The 17,599-nt window shown below is 47.0% G+C and overlaps 1 protein-coding gene across 3 annotated transcripts in view; it reads right to left on the bottom strand.

Moving 5' to 3' along the window:
* Positions 1–17,599, bottom strand: part of LOC144146851 (monocarboxylate transporter 12-like) — a 74,827-nt gene that overhangs the window by 40,408 nt on the left and 16,820 nt on the right. Inside the window, exon 1 of one of the 3 annotated variants that reach the window (XM_077678802.1) lies at positions 1,307–1,330. The exons of the other annotated variants lie outside the window; for them this stretch is intronic. The gene's annotated coding sequence lies outside the window, so the exon portion shown is untranslated. Of the gene's footprint in view, positions 1–1,306; positions 1,331–17,599 lie in introns of those variants that run through there. 3 annotated transcript variants of the gene reach the window in all.

Genomic DNA, 17,599 nt, shown 5'->3' with positions numbered 1-17,599 from the left:
AAGGCCGCTCGCCCCACCGCTTTTACTGCCAGCTAGTAGGCCAAGAATTGTGGATTTAGCGAACGTGTGATCTTTGACAGCCTTAGCACGTACAGGTTTTGCTTCATTTTGCCGAATGGGCTAAAGATAGTCAGCCCTGTTGCGCAATGGCTGCGTATAAGACTTTACACTTCTCTATATAACAACCAGCAGCTGCATGCGACGTTACTATTGTTGGAGGAACTGTCACGAATTAGACATTATATAAAACAGGGCATCTTCTGTTTGCATCGAATTACATGAAAATCCAGTACAAAATTATTTTAATTACATCGAATCCTTAAAACGTTCCTTAAAAATAGCTAAGTTTACCAAACCTCCGCCTAGCTCGGCAGGCTGCAAGGCTTAAAAGTTTTAATTTTTGTATAGTAGTACAATTCGTTTATCTAGCGGTATGTATGGTCATTCCACACCAGTTTGATCAGTGAGATGAAATCACTGGAAAGCCGTACGTCCTTACTTTATTTGGTAGAATGTTTGCAGATAACACATTTTCTCGTACAAATGAATGATGGAACAACGCGGTATCAGAAGGTATTGTTCAGTGCACTAATATAAACTGTTCTGGAATATTACAACTAACGCAAATACAATAGCCACTCTCCTAGGATGGCAGCAGTACTGCAAGCAGTATTTGTAAATAAATGAATAAGCAAAAAATTAACAGTCCGTTTGGCTGCTTTGCTCCTCGGCACTTTGTAGTTCTCCTTTTCTGACATAGAAGGTAGTGATCAACATTAACATCTTTACTACGGTCTGAAGACCACACTTTTCAATGGAGTATGTTTGAAATCGGACGATTTTCGCGACGTTAAGGGCATATCTTGCGTAGTTGCATAGCTATTGGCCGAGCCACTGGGCTACCATTGGTTTTTCCATTAAATTACAGGAAAGACAGATTTGTTTGTTTCAATATAAATTGCTCTTAAAACTCGGTACCACCAAGAGAACACTCTGGCGACCACATTTCCTGCGTCAGAAAATAAACTACCGCTTGAGTTCTTCCATGCTGACAGTACCTTGCGGAATGTTATCGTAAAAAAATAACAATCATGAGACGAAGGTTGTTGCTCTGCTATTGAGCTCAGTTATTCAACTGACTACCTTCCTGACTATCATCATAGTTACTTAGGGCATTAGCACTTCCAGTGCAACAACTACTATGCCCTATAAAGCGTTAATCTTTCCAGACTGTCGCATCGCGTCAAGAGACCCCCGAGGACAAGGCCAAAGGAAACGGCGGAACGTTTTCGAACGCTGCACTCACCCTAGTTTGCTCGAGATCCTTTGTCGATGAACCACTGCATCTTTGCCCAAATATCGCTCTCTTCACCATCACGCATGGCCGTGCACACACACAAGATGCCGAACGTCTCCATATCCGTGACCGTCAAGCCGAATCTGCTTAACGCGACGACTTCGCGACATGGGAAAGCGAGCCGCTCTCGGCTACTGACAAGCCACGAGAGAAAGCGGTTTGTAACTCGTAGTTTTTTTTGTGTTACTGGTCTCCCTCGGGGTGGCGTTTTATTTGTCGTTCTTTTACCGCGGCGTCAGCGAGAAAGCGAGGAACAAGCCGGAGCGGTGCTAAGCCGCGTTCGATCCCGTAATGTGGTCGCGATAATTCACCTCTGGGCGTTCACCGCACGCGGTGAGGAAACTCGACGCACTGTAACGTGTCCCGCGGAGACACGCAGTCTCTGCCGTTTCTTTCGGTTTACTTCTGACCCGAGGCGCCGGCTGCCGCCCTAAAGAGGCCGCTTATCGACGGTGCCATTTGCCTGCAAGCTGTTCTCGCCTTGTTTTTGCATGCGCCGCGAGATTGGATAGTTTGTCCCTGTTACATGCATTTGAAGTCTCTGCTTTTACCCCCGCGGCCAGCCTGGGTTAAACGGGGGAATCGTTCCTTAAACCTTCGTGGAAATTTCTATGGTTAAATTCTAACCCAGGGCAGCTGAAATTTATGCACTTTTTACCACAGCTTTTTTTCTTTTATTTCTTGTACCACGGAGGAATGCGATGTGTTCGAAGATCGATTAGGCGACAATTAGTACTGCGCAACTGCGGCTGGCCGCCCATTCTTCAAAGTCGAGCTACGCTTGCTGTCTTAGCAAGCGCCTCGGTTGCTCTCTGTCGAAACACTTTCCGGAAGGTGTCAGAAGGCGCTGTATATGTGACCTTGTGGCTGCCAATATATAAAAGCGGGGAATAAATAGATTGTGTTGGACGTATTGTGCGTCGCAATTCAACATTTAAATGCTGGCAACTATTGCAGCGGGTTAAGAGCTCTGTCTGGTCATTACGAAGGTTGTTTGGTTATTGTGGTAAAAAGTACAATGTCAGATCTTTTACGAAAAGAAATGCATTTATTTTTCCTCAGCATAGCCTGTTTTGAGAGAGTAACAGTTAGTCCAAGCAGCGTTCATTTTTTTAAAATCGGGTCCTAAGCCTAAGAACTATGGTTTACAGCAAAATAACAACCGGTGGTTGTGACGGCATTTCCAGTGTACAAAAAAAAAAAAAAATTCCTGTCTCCGGGCCTGTGTTTTTAAATTTTCTAACGAGAAGAAATCAGGTCGAACATGTCAAGAAAATAGCGAGATTGGGGTCGCAGGCAGTAAGCTGAAAGCCAAATCTGCGGAATTCCGCATTTTTGTTAACGCGGCTGATGTGTACGACGCCCAGCTGCATTTGGTAAAAGAGCAGCTGCCTCTGTATGTTTCTGGGTCGTGTTTTTAGGTTTTCTTTGAGACAGTTCAAGAATAATGGCGTTTTTGGGTTTATATGCTGGAATTACGGCTACGGGTTTTTCTTTAGCTTTCCCCTCGCTTACTAAAATAGTGGTCAGCGCCACCATAGCCGAGCGAAGGTTCTCTATTTTATCTGAAGCACTGGTTTTACCGCTGCTTCGACTCCGTTGTGCATTTTTTTGAGCCAGGTCACAATCATCAGAGAGGAAGATGCATATATTCATGAAGCACGACCAGACTCTTTTCTTGCTCAGTCAACCATTGCGGCAGCCATTGTGCGCAGCCATTGCGTGCAGGGTTTCGTGCCCTCCATTAGCTGAGGTTCCTAAGTTATCATCACTACCCTAAATTTTCGCACCGTGACTTTTCATAAGAATTTCATCAATTTTAAAGCGAAAGCTTTAGTATGCTAGGTCTTTCAAGTTCATTCATCGCGTCGCCTTCAGCCGCCGGTGGGCAATCTGCGTTTTTTAATTTTTATCGACTCACTCTTCTGGAACACAGTCTCAGCTGCACGAGGCCATATGTTCAAGGAAATTGCGCTTGTAACCGTAGTATCACCACGATGCTGCGCCTGCTCGGTTGTCTGCGCGTGCTCTTTAGCTCAAGCGAATGGATCCATCCAATCATTCAGTAAATATAGCTAGATGAAATCTCAAGATAAATGTGCGAAATCTCAAGCAAAGGCAAGCTGTTACGAAACACTGTGTGCATAATCTCTGCTTTCGCTCATGATATTGAGGCTTAGGAGTGTTAAATCCCAGCCATTTATTCTACTAATACCTACGAAGTGCCGACATCGACCAGAGCGCGCTACTAGCACAAAAGTCGCCGGTTCAGTCACGGCTGCAGAGTTTTCTTGAAACAAAAACTCCCTTGTCTACAGGCTTTCTACGTATGAATACAGGCGTTCTACATTTACAGTCCTCTGCTCAATGCTGGGCACCACATAACCAAAAAAGCTGCCTCTGAGCGTCAAGCGCTGCTTTAAAAGTGACAGCCAGTGGCTTTCAGTTGCGCGAAACGTTTATCTATTTTGGTGCACAAAATTAGTGATACAACTTATATTTTTGGATGATTTGTTAAAAGGAATACTCTCCTAAAGCACTGTGTAAGGTCCGCCGTTTATAAAAAGGGTAGAACAGGAGAACCGTCCTTGAGGCAGCCTTTACTGAAAGGAAAATTCCGGAGCAACCAAATCACCTAAGGCGCTCAGTGCGTGCAAGTACCAGTTTTTGTTTACCGTCCACCGTCATGTCCTTCCGTGCTGCTGATAGTACTTTCAAGATCAAACGCTTTCGCACCGCCTGCCGCATGGTTTGAGCGTCATCGATGAGACACAGCGTTGCTCGTTAACCGCACCATTCGTACTCCATGTAGCCAAGTAGAGCGTGGCTTAGGTAATGATGTTGTTGTGCCATGCATTTTCTTACTCAGCGCGTGCCATAGATACGCGTAGTGTTATTCAGGATCCAGTCAACGGTAACTTTGCTCAAGGAGCCATCAAATCTCAAACAAGCTGACACGGCAATTGTCTGGCCGCCTTGGTCATGCTTGCAGGCAAGTGCACGGCATTAATTAGCCTTTCCACGAGCGACAAGATGGCAATAAACATCCCCATTTCATCTTGCTGCAGGGTGGTATTTTTTCGGGAAGTGCAAATACAAGTCGCAGAAACTTGTGCCTCGGCACCGCACCGTGCACCATCAACTGTACCCCTGCGCCAGCAGCTTTACTCTGCCCGAAGTACTTGACGTTGCCACCGCACCCTACGTAAGCCTTGGTGTTGGGATAGTTGGTATCGATACGTATTTAGGCGTAGAGCGCCCATGTTTATGAGACAAACAGAATAAAGGGATGAACGGAAAAACACAAAAATCAAATCCCCTTTCTCGAGAGAAGGATGATTAAAACGCGAAGCAATCTCCTATGCAACCTGAGTCAAAGCTAAAGTCCCAAATCCACTGTCCCAAAGTCCGAAATCCAAACTTCCAAAGTCAAAAGCCAAAGTCCACTTCAACTTAGCCAGCTCACTCCAAAGGCAAAGATCAGCCCTGCTTAGAGAATCTATTTCATAATCATCATCATAATAATAATCATCATCATCGTCGTCGTCGTCGTTTCTTGCAGCGTGTTGAAAGTTGGCTTTCGTACAGCGCGCTTTGCCCTGACGCGCGGCGCCATTTGTCCCTTTTTTTTAAAGCTTCGCGTTAAAATAAAGGAACAAATGGAATGCATCAACCGCGCACCAACCGTTCCGTTCGCCCCTTTATTCTGTGTTTTTCTCGTAAATTTCAGCGCTCTATGTTTAAACATGCACCGTCCCCCGCCCCGCTACTCGATCGGGATGAAGAAGCACCAACACATGTACAGTGATATGCATGCACCCGCGGGTGTGGGATGGTAAATTAAGATGGTTGATCAAGGTCGGGCAATGCAGGACTCAGTGAAGCGCCTGTCCTGTGTTTCCTCCCTTTTTGTGGCCGTCTCAAATTGCGCAGTTTTTTACTTTGCGTTCAAGATGTGCCAACTCGCCCACCAATAAGTTCTCCCAATCAAAACGCAACCCCACAGCTACCATATACGTCCTTCTTCTTTACTGAAGTTTTTTGACCAAGGGAACCTAAGGCCAAGAGCACCTTTTCCGTGTCAACCACCGAAACGCAGTCACGCTCCGGTAAAAGAGATCCCACGACAGCTTCAGGAAAAACGTGCCACGACGTGCCCAATTGGATAATAAAAAAGTGGGGTCCCGCGACCTGCAGACGACGCCAGAGAGCACTCCTGCCATGCCAGCGAACGATTGACTGCATGGGGCCAAGAAGAGTCACATCAATTTCATTTCGCGTCTGTTTCTACACCCGCAGATCACAATGAAATCTGAAACCCGTCGAAAACGCCTCCGGTTTCAGAGACACAGGAGTGACAAGGACGGGCTCTTGGAGTTCGGGTTTAATGCTAGGGGAAGGCAAAGCCCTCTGCCGTTCATTGATTTCGCCGAAATCGACAAGACGAAAGATCAGAAAACGCTCCAGATTCGCCAGTGAAGCAGGCATTTTCTCCACGCAGCAAGACAATGATCTCTAAACGACCAGTAAAATTCACGCTAATCTTCTTTGACGAGTGTTTTGAGAATGCTTGTAACGTTAAATGTCCGCACTTTATCGTCTGTGTTCATTGCTGTTCCTACTAATGAACGCGCTGTAATATTAGTTTGTGTATGTTGCTTGTCTGAATTTATGTCTGTTACGGTGGGCCCATGCTCCCGAAACAGACCGTCCACGTACATTAAACTATCCACGTACACTAAACTGTACACAATGACGTTTTGTTATGAAGTACAGCGGATTTTACTGCCAGTTTACAGACATCGAAGGACACTAGAAAGCGGTGCAGCGATGCTGTAATAATCTAGATTATTTATATTACGCCGTAAACTGGGGATACGGCTTCCTCTTAAGGCCTTCGACGGAAGGCTGACGGCGCAAAAATCTGTGCCGGTCGCATTGATAAAATGTAAAGGGCGAAAAAAAAAAAAAAAAAAACGGCAGCGTATCTGCTTGATTGATTCATGATGGTCGACGCACCTCTAAGCCGACGCTACACAGCCGCAGAGACGCGCTGTAGTGGAGGGCGCCGGATTAATTTTGACTGCCTGGGGATCTTTAACGTGCGTCGAAATCTCGAACACACGAACGTTTTTCGCTTTTCGCCTCCATCACGGCGTATCTGCTAGCTTCACCGCAAATGTCGGTGGACGTCTTCTGCCACCCCTGTCACATAAATGCCTCTCTTCTCTCCAAACCACCTGTCAGGCTCTACTTCTTCCGTCTCCCTTCTCCCAAGATAAAAAGGGTGAAGGTTTGCTCAAGTTAATTCAATTTTCCCGCGTTCCACTGTTCGCGCGCCCTGTATTCGAACCTTTTGTCACTCTTGTACCCGTGTATTTTTGGGACGAAAGATTGCTTACAAGGCGTATTTTTGCTTGCTGTCACAAATATCAAGCGCACATCTATCTGTAATTAAAAGAACACTGCCTATAACACGAGGGATGTAGTAATATTTTGCCCTAAATATGGATAATGTATTGTTCTTACTTAAACGTTGACGAGTATGAAGGATGGAACGAGATTTAATGGTTCGGGAAGTATTTGCCTTTAGAAACTAGTCGTTTCAGAATTATTTCGTCTTTTGGCCGGGAGGCTGAATCAAGGGACAGACAGACCGACATGAATGGATGGATGGAATGAACTTCATTGTGGCCTGAAGAACTCGCGCGCGCCGTTGTGCGTGCTCGTCGACCGGGCCTAGGTTACCCCCGGAGGCACGCAATGGCCTGGTCCCTTCTTCTCCACAGGTATGGGTCCTGCCTCGCCGCCACCTCTCGCGCCTGCTGGACCGCCCACAGTTGCTCCTTGTGGTCGTACCTGGTCAGCGCTGCACCCATGCGTGGAGGCGACGTTGCTGAGTTAGCGTCCTCGGGTTTCTGGGCGCAGTTCCACAGCACGTCCGTCAGGGTGCCCATCTCCCAGTGGCGAATCCTGCGCCTGCCGTGCGGGTGGGTGTCGGGGTACACTTTGTGTAGCAATAATTGGGTACGCAGGGTCCCCGTTTGTAGTTCTGGGAAGATGACAGCCTGCACCCTGTCCAGCTTGTCGCCGGGGGGGGGGGGGGGGGGGGGGGGGGGGGGGCAAACCAGACGGTATGCTTTGCTGATCTCGTTGTAACTGAGGAGTCTGTCTTTCGGGCTGAACTAGGGACGGGGGTCTTCGCCGTCGGCGCGGTAGGATAGTGAGCCGTCTCATTGCGGTTGTCGTGCGTTTCGGATGCCTTGCCTTTATGTGCCGGGAACCACGGGATTCATTTTTCGTCGATGGGTTTCGGCTTTCTGGGAGGCCGTTCTAAGATGCGGATGGCCATGGGTGGAATTTCTGCTTTCGGGTAGTTCCTGGGCAGCCTTGGTCTGTCAGTGCGATGGCTATGACAATTTCGTCTGCCTCTTCGGCGTTGTCGCGTACGCTCGCTGTGGTCCTCGTGGTGCCGGCGGCGTCGACCACGCCCAGTGCGAAGCGACCGTCTCCCGCGTATTCCGCGGCGCCCGCAAAGCGGGCACCGCGGTCCTCTCAGTGTCTGTCGGTGAGGGCTGTGGCACGACCTCTGCGTCTACCCCTGTTGAGGGCTGGGTGGATGTTCCTGGGTATTTGGTCCACTCGCACCCCTTCCGTATCTCATTACTAATGGTAATTTTCCTGCCTTGTTGCTCGGCAAAACGTTTCGGGTTGAAGTAGCCCAAGGAAGACTGCCGTCTTAAAAAAGTGTGGTTGATGCCTTTTTCATAGGAATCAGTAAAACACGAAAGTGAAATGCGCCTTCACAGGAGCATTTAAATGTTTATTGTGCATCAAAATGAACTTGCACATCGCTATTTATATTACGTTGGTATTACACCGTTAGTCGCATCAACGTTAGGCACTGGTTTGCACGCGCCGGAACATTGCGTAAATCCGACTGAAACCACAGCCCCTTGAAAACCGTGCGAACATAACGGAACCGAAAGCAGTAGGTGGCGGAGGGTGCCCACGTACACGAAGACGCTGGCATCGAGTCGCCAACTGTCGGCCCTCATTAGTGTCATGATGAACTACTTCGCTTCACTTCTCCTAGTCGGCAGCTTCTCCTAGACGGCATCTGAATGAAGAAAGCAGTGGGAAAGATATAAGGCGCATTGGTAGACCTACTTGCGCTTGAATTCGTATACAGTAGGCAGAGCGCAGTGTACCTCCTGTTGCGGCGCGAGAGTTCGTGGCTCGTATCCGGGCGCATCCGAGGCAATGGAACTTTTTCTGGCGACGTCATTTCCGTGACGGATATGACGCCGGTCAGATCTTGATGCACCCTGGCATAAAACACTTTCATGTTAAAAAGAGTTCAAGAGAAATTCCCTCGCGGCTGCAGCTGCTGTTGTACCAACAGGGGTCGCAGCCGCGACCGCATGTCTCTTGAACTGGCCAAATGAAAACAAATATCAGACCTCGAGCACTTGCTTCTTGCTGTTTCACTAGTCCAAGCGCGAACTGGCAGGGTTCCTGTGCAACGCATAATTCCCCCCCCCCCCCCCCCCCCCCAAATCCGCGGGCTGATTACCATCACGCCCACTAAGGTACAACTAGAGGTCTTTACACTTAGGGCACCGTCCAAAATATCAGCGGTGGGGATCAAAGGGTTCAAACAGACGACAGCGAATTAAAGAGCACAATAAACTGGCGTGCGCATATCGCTGTTTGGTGATTGGAGTTTGGCGTACGCATGCCGATGTCAATCGATCAAGCTCATGCCGCAACTCTCCTCGAGGCGTACATGGGCGCACACTACGCCTTACGTATTGAACTACTAAGTATTAGGCCTGCTTTCTGAGAAAGTGAAGCGCTAGCGCCCCTCACGCGATATTATTGGCCTGCGCAAGCGGGGAAAATTCCACATGGAACACTCAAGATCGACATTGGCGGCTTTCGTAGAAGCAGAAACGCGGGGGGATGACCGAAGTACAGCTAGGATGAAGGGGAACGCGCCATGTTATCAGCCGTTCTACAGACGCCGCCGACACGCGTTCCGTACTCACTCACTGGTATCACTGAAGTGCTTCTCTCCTTGTGCAGTAGCTCGAACCTGCGTTTCCGCGCGCGGCCAACAGTTCGTAGTCAACAGCGAAGCGGGCTGAACGAACCTTCACTCAATGGTCACCGGGCCGGGGGACTAGACAAGTTTAAAAGCAGCTCGAGGAAGCATCATGGGGCGGTGACTAGAGAAGTCGTGTGTAACCAATCGCATGGCGAGTATCAGACGGCTGGCCTTTAAAGAACACGGCCTCACTGTGGTTCTGGTGCTGACCAAAGCAACACTGTTGTGGCGATGAACCCGAAAAGTAGAACTTATTACGCAATTCGAAGCATGCGTCAAACGACAGGCTCCCTCCGTGAGAACCAGGTGAGATGGTGGGCGGAGAGGGGAAATCGGGAGGGAGCGAAGGGGAGGAATGGCGTATAAGTGAAACCACTCCCCGTTAACCTATTTTGTTAACTATGCCTTGCGTTCCTAAGTATATATGTTGGGTAATACAGTTTTTAGAATAAACCGCAGAAGAAGTCACGAAGGACTGTGGTACAGTCGACTCAATACGAAGCCCACAGGGACCGAATGGAGCTTCGAATGAACGAAATTCTAATTTAAAAATAAAGGCAGCGTAAAAGCATTGTTATTGGTCCGCAACACGTCTGTCTCCTTGATTCCGTTCAAAACCTTGACTTTCGTCGCCAAGTCGAGCGTACGACACGGCTTGCCATGATGGTGTAGACTTATGAATAAAATTCAAAACTGAAGCGCCCACCACACAAACTGCTCACATGGTGTTGTGCGCAACAAAAAAAAGTTGGGGACTTTAATAGAGAAGGACGCGTACGCTGGCGCGTCTCAACTGAACAGTGTTGTTCTTGCTCTTGTAATTTTGAATTTTTCGTGAAAGGATAGTCACCTAGGTGCTTTTTATTCAAAACAACTTGCAATTAACCGATATAACGCCTGTTAGGTTATATAATCGAACAATTTATTCCAAAGGACTACGTCTAAAATTTGCAGGGCCAGCACATCACCTCAATTAACCGAAAATTACAATTAAGCGATTCTGAATAATGGAGAGTCAATGGTATTTGGAAATACCTGCGTGTTGTGTTGTAAGCTCAGCAATGGCTTTCATTTATGTTATAGAACCCGTATAAAACAAATATTTCTACCATATTTCTGTCTAAGGAGTCTTTTCCGCCCGTTGACTAGTTGGCGGTCACCGTACTATGAATATGAAATAATAGCTACCCTGAGTTTACTGTCTTCCAACTGTCTTTCGCGGAATTTTGTCAAATCAACCTATTTCCATGATTTTGTCGGGTGTAGACAATTGAAACTGGTGCCGAAAATTTGTGCTATATTTAGCTGCGGTACTTAGAGAAGCAAACTACCTTTTTATAATTTAGCGCTACGAGACGCTACAACGCTGCTGGCTATCATAAAATGCTTATTAATAGATAGGTCAAGGTGAAGTTAGTAGTATTAAACAGCGGCCTAAGTACGAGGACTTCCAAAGAAAAAGCGGGGTTGTCCAACGGCTGTGATTCGAGTTTCCACACAGTGCAAGGTAAAATACACATCATACGAGGTTGGTCCGCTTAGGCCAAGACTTTTAGTAAATCAAGCTTCGCGCCATTCATCAAAAATTCATCAACACCACACCATCAACAGTCAGTCAAAACGAAGACAAAACCGCTCACGCAGCCTCTCGGGTTGCCACGCTGTGATTTCGAGAACTGCTCCGAAAACAGGTTCCATGCGTATTCCCTAAAACAAATTATTGGAGCATGTTTGCCCGCCGGGGTAACACTATCTCTCTACCAGGTTCAACTGAACTTATGAACTGAAAAGTGCGCAAACCAAAGACTGTGGAACGGTCAAATCTGGGGATGTCGCGATTCTTTCGTCGATTTTACGCGACGCCAGATCTCGGTCATGTTTCATTCGTAATTCTTGGCAAATGCTTTTTCGTGTGAGGTCGACTTGGCCACCGAATTCTTCACATGTATTGGTTTAGCACATTCCTTCGCAAGAGGGCAGGCTACGGGTCAAGTTCAAGACAATTAAAATGCCTGCATCTCATGCACTCAGCGGGGATTCCAGTGAAAGGTCAGCCTGAATATTTATTTTAAGACACGCCCCCATTATTCTTTGCAACACCTCTCACAAATTGCAACCTAAAAATGTAGCGCTATAATGTTAGACTTTAACTCCATAAACTAGCACTATAGAGTCAGTGGGGTGCCAGCGGACTTCGGTAAGTTCATTCGAAGAGTCATTGAGCATTGGCTTCAGTAGCCTGTAGGGTACGTGGCACCCAACCGAAATCAACCAGTTGATATGCAAGAATGATTGCTATCCACAAAACGTGTTCTTGGACTAGCTGGTACATACTGAATGGGGGGCTTAACGCAAAAAAGACGGCGACGGTGGCAGACGAGACAGGCGCTTGTAAGCGCCTGTCTCGCTTACAAGCGCGCCAGAGAATACAAAGCGCTTACAAGCGCTTGAAAGATGTTTACAGGCGCTTTTAAGCGCCTGGCAGACGAGACAAGCGCCTGTCTCGTCTGACATTGTCCTCGTATGTTTTGCGCTAAGTCCCCCCATATAGCTGTCCATGCCTGCGCAGATTGTACTTCGAAATTGGCGAGAACTAGCTGTTGCGTTTGCAGTACTTATTCCCTAAAATGTTTTCATATCTGTCCGGTTGCTTAGTTGCTTACCAACGCTAAGCTATCCCAGTCTAAAACCACAACAGAAATACCGCAACAACCTAACAAGAATTCTTGTCGTACGACAAAAGCCTTGTTGTGGCAAGAGAACACCTGTTGTTAAGACATAGCCATCTGTTGTTACGACACAAATTTCTGTCGTAACGACAAAGTCAATTTTTTCAACAACAAACATTTCTGCAGTAATAGTAGAACTGCCATTTTCGCTACTCTTCACAACGGGCAGTAACATTCAAACCATTGCCAATACTGACGGAACATCAGGATCACGACAAGACTGAAATTCTGCACAACGGAACATAAAAATCAGGACAGAAATACCACATACAACAGAAAATAAGCATTCGCCATGACAAGAATACGACAAGACGACAGTACGACGCGCGAAAATACGACACACTAGATAAATATTTCTTGTCTTTTTCGACTGGGACGCCGAGAGATGTGGGACAAGCACCTAAGATTACATTCAAATCTTACATACCTACCAACCATTATCTTGCCATGCTTACAACACATGAAGGCCACTTGTGGCCGCCCCAGAAAATGCAGGAATGTATGTTGATAAAACAGAGTGCACTAAGGACACACCCCACCGTTGGAGCTCTCGGCAATGCGCCTGTAAGATGGCAATCGAGTATGCAATGATATTTGGCATTGAATACATTCGGCATGCACTTACGAAGTTCCCGCGCCTTCCGCAATCCTTGTCCGAGCTAGCCCACAAATGATGTTTTAATGAGCCACAGCAGAAATTTGTCGCAGCTACATCCGGCAACAGGGGTTGCAGCACCAAATCAGGCAGCGTTGGTGCTATGCGCGACCTTGGCCCGTAATTTCGGCCAATGGGGGTTTCCAAAAAGAACCGATAGGAAAATTGAGGCTAGATCACTAAGGGGATTCAGTGGAAGCCTTTACACGTAGGTACACGCACGCAAAATAGCATTGAACTATGTCGTCAAGGGCTTCGTCAAAGCAACACGCAGGACTAGCAGTTCATTAAGGGCGAAGCCTTGGCGCGACAGATTCGGCGCGTTTTATTCGGTATCGTAAGTGGAGTTGCAAGGCCGGTCATGATTCTCAGTGCATATTCGGGTTAACCAGTTTCGATTGGTGCGAACCGCCTGCACTTTAGTAGGTTTCCATTGCCGCGGCCGCCTGCTGGAGCATGGCCACTTCGTACAGTGCACTCGCAAGAACAATCCCATCAATGGCCGCCAAGTGCGACAGATGGTCGAAGTCTTCACCTACTGTAACAAATTATCGCCGTTTTTGTTCGTTCTGTTTTTGCTTTGGGTCTCTACTCTACTGAGAGTTTGTTTAGGCCCAAACGGAGGGCCCAGCACTTCTCATACGTGATAAGACCAACCGTCCATTTGCACCACTGGTGTGGTCATTCACCACACCCTAAAACTCGAAGGAGCGCTCACAGTTGTCTTCGTACTGTTTTTTTTATTTTCTTGCCCACCGCTTAGTTTATCTCCCGAATTAGTGTGTCTACAACCCATATGCGTATTTCATTTTCTTCCACGCTTTCGTTATTCGTGATCAGTTGGTGATTGTGAAGTGCCCAGGACAGCACTCGTCAATATTTCCCAGTATAACTTCAAATAACTCCATCCATCCATCCATCCATCCATCCATCCATCCATCCATCCATCCATCCATCCATCCATCCATCCATCCATCCATCCATCCATCCATCCATCCATCCATCCATCCATCCACTCGTTTGTAGGTCCGTCCGTCGGTCCGCTGGTTTGTCCGTCCAAAGCAGGAATGCTCCTCGGTTTGTAATTCCTAAAATGGCGTAGCTTCATTTGGCCGGCAATGGCTTGACTTTGGGCTAGTTTTGTACCCATGACATACACATGGCACACACATGGGGCACATGGCATGAGACACATTGCATACACATGGCATACACATGGGTACACATGGCAGTATTTTAGTTCCTTGTAACTTGTGGTTGAGAGTTAGTAGCACTACATTACTTTTATTTCAAAAGATTTAGCAAAGAAAAAAGAAAAAGAAGCGGAAACAAAACTACGACGATCTTTGTTGCGACAAGTCAAGAATTAAATGTCCAGTTTCAGTGCCTCAAATAGTTAAGGATAGCTTATCTGTATAGTGTGTTCACTCTTCAAAACTAACATGGCACTCACTGCAAGTGCACAGAATTCCAGACGCCTTGCTTGCAACAATCAACGCATACTTGATTACAATTAACACTTTGGGTTTGGCTGCGGCTATGCTGTATAGGTGTATACTCGCGGTGTTGTTTCAACGTGAAAAATGCAAACTAGCAGCTTGTTTCGGCACACTCACCTAGGCGCTAACTAGCTTCGATGCTGTGAGCGTGTTTTAAAATTATTTTGTTACGAATGTTTACCCATCATTGATTATTTTGATTGTTTTTGTAGCGTGAGCTACACTGGCCGAGGTTGACCATTTTCGCGTGGCTCCTGGAGAGCCGTTCTGCGCACGAACGGCACGTGGTGGCCCGGTTCACTTGATGATCATGCGAGGGGTGGCCGGGTGTGCAACCAGTGGAACCAGTCGCAGCAATAAAGTGGGGCGTTTGCCAGTGTTATATAGCCATGGAGAAGGAGAGCGAAGCAGTGCACAGCTGACGCACCTGAGCCGCCGCCGCCGTGACTGGACTGGACTAGACTGGCTTGGATTGGATTAGATTGGATTGGATCGGAAATCGTTTTAGCAGCAGTAAGCATGATATTAAGCTAATCCTACACAACCAGGGACCCTATGAATAAACAGCTAAACCTTAGCTCACGCTACGTATATCCTGGCATAGCCGAGCTAAGCCACTGCTAATTTTTTTAAGTGCGAATGTACTTCTTAAGCGACCCTGAACCTGCGTCCACCGGCGATGTCCGCATAGCATACCCACGTGGGGGATTGGCCAGGAATCTCCTCGTCTTCCTTGGCAACGGGGGGAGATGGGCGCGCGCTGCCTGGCCGCTGACATGGCACATACCCACGTGGGGGATTGGCCAGGAATCGGGCGTGAGAAGGGCTAATGCACCCGCTTAAGGGAGTACTGACACGAAATTTCAAAGCTGAGATCCGCTCTAGCAATCAAGTACAACGACAACACAAATAGGTGTCTGTGAATAAATGCATCTTTCTTTCTTTGTAGTTTTGTGTGTGTGTGTGATCTCTCTTTCGCGAACATTACCGAACCGCGCAAATTCAACTCGTGCATTCGCACTTTCACATTCTTCCCCTCGGGGAAATGCGGGGAATTTTTTCTTCATAACTTTGCTTTGTCCAATACATTACATTTTTTGCGTGGTTGGTGGCCATCAGAGGCGGGGGGGGGGGGGGGTACCCTGGAGAACATTTCAATGTTTGAGGCATGCGTTTTCGACGGAGGGGAGAAGAGAAAGAACGTCTTATTAGTCATCACCTCAGGGGGAGCCCCGCACTTGTACTGCACTCAGTTTTGCCCCCGTTGAGTTCGCAGTCAGCATAGCAGGGTAAGATGACAGTTATACTTAAAGAAATGAGCTGTGCAGAGTACAAAAAATAAACTTTCAGCCAGAAGGGGCCTTAATGCATTCAGATAGGCCTTGAATTGTGTTCCAAATATCAATACAAAACTACTGGTAATTCAGAACTTCAACACTAAGTAAGAAAGAGCCATATTGTGAGAGCCTCATTCACTTCACTTTCTCCCTTCACTAGGTGGAGGGGAGGACTCTGCAATGATTATGCACGGGTAAATTGATCTCAAGAATCTCCTCCACTGGAGGCTTGAGAGTAGGAAGGATTGAGAATACCAGGGTAAGTGTTGAAGGTTAAGAGGATGGTAAACCGTTGGCTATCGTCGCAACAAATTCAGCTCAAGAGGATTCCCTCCTGAAAAGCTACTTTTTCCCCATCGAGGGGCGGCTGACCCTAACCTATCTTGGCGGTGCCCCCGTCCATTCACAACAACGCTTCACCGGGAGATGAAAGAGTCTGGGGGCTGTCCTTCCAGAGGTGGTTACCGAGTTGAGCGTGCAAGGTGGCTGCCGAAAGAAGCACTTTTATTCGTGTCCCTTGATGGCGCCGGGCACCTAGCGGCAAAATAGGTGAAGTGACTCCCCGGCCTATCGCTCGGTACTCGTGTGGGACGACAAGGCTTGAAAATTCGACCGGGATTGTCCGGAAAAGCACCCCTGCAAAATTCCGAGGCTGAAAACGACAATTTTTAATGGTATTTAGCCCGGTCCTTTCGCATTTGTAATCCTGACGCCTCTCTCCAAATTGCCATCCCTACGGATGTCATACGAGTTGCACTCATTTGTTGTAGAAATGTAATCTGCATCTCATATTACACCACTCCCTGAAAACTTCGCATCCTGGTCGGCATGGTATTGTTCACTTCGGCGGTTACCTTGACATATGAGATTAGTCCCGGGACTTGTATTTCTCCGCGCTGGAACTGGTCCACCAACATGAGAGCGTACGGACCTAAGGGCGCTCAAATCTTGAGTCAATAAGTCAGTCAGTTGACCGATATATCAATCAATCAATCAATCAATCAATCAATCAATCAATCAATCAATCAATCAATCAATCAATCAATCAATCAATCAATCAATCAATCAATCAATCAATCAATCAATCAATCAATCAATCATTCAATCAATCAATCAAGATAAATTTATCATTACTAAATCGTCCTTCCACTTCACCAGTGAAAAGTTTATTGTTAAAAATATTGGACGGATTATCATTAACGACGCCCATATTGATATCGTCGGAAATGATAATCTATTCAATACAAATTGATTGATTGATTGGTTGATTGATTGATTGATTGATTGCTTGGTTGATAGCAAAACTGTGATGTCGGACCTTGTCGAAGCTTTACTGAAATCCAAAAAGTGTTGCATCAATGTGGCCATTACTATCAAGAACGGAAGCGAAGGAGTGTGTAACAGAAGCTAATTGGGTGGATGTGGAATATTATTTCCTAAATCTGTGCTAATGCCATATTAGTACGCAGTTACCTTACAGAAAATCGCGCATGTGGTTAGCGATAATGGGTTCCATTATTTTGGAACAGTTTCATAGTAAGGATATGGGTCGGTAATCGTCTAAAGAAAACTGGCAGCCTTTTTTATAAATAGGCACAACTCGGGCTATCTTCCAGTCTCCCGGGACTTTCCCCGTTAGAAAGGAAGCACGCAATACAACAACAAAAAAATTAGCCAAAGACTACGCATATCTGCGCAGGAATACATTTGGAATATCATCCCGACCTGATGATGTCTTCGTTTTCAATTTAATAGCATAGGCACAATACCATTATATGAAATAAAGTCGGCATCTGAAGAATGAGTAGTCGCAGTTGCTGCGGCAGAGTTCTGGGACCAAGAGTGTACACTAATCCGCCGCTGTGGCTCAGTGGCTAAGGTGTAGTGCTACTTATCACTGGGACACGGGTTC

Source organism: Haemaphysalis longicornis, unplaced genomic scaffold, assembly GCF_048455015.1.
Source record: "Haemaphysalis longicornis isolate Haplotype H1 unplaced genomic scaffold, Haemaphysalis longicornis Haplotype H1 scaffold_7, whole genome shotgun sequence".
Taxonomy (NCBI): Eukaryota; Metazoa; Arthropoda; class Arachnida; order Ixodida; family Ixodidae; genus Haemaphysalis; species Haemaphysalis longicornis.
This window is presented reverse-complemented; position numbering and strand designations above follow the sequence as displayed.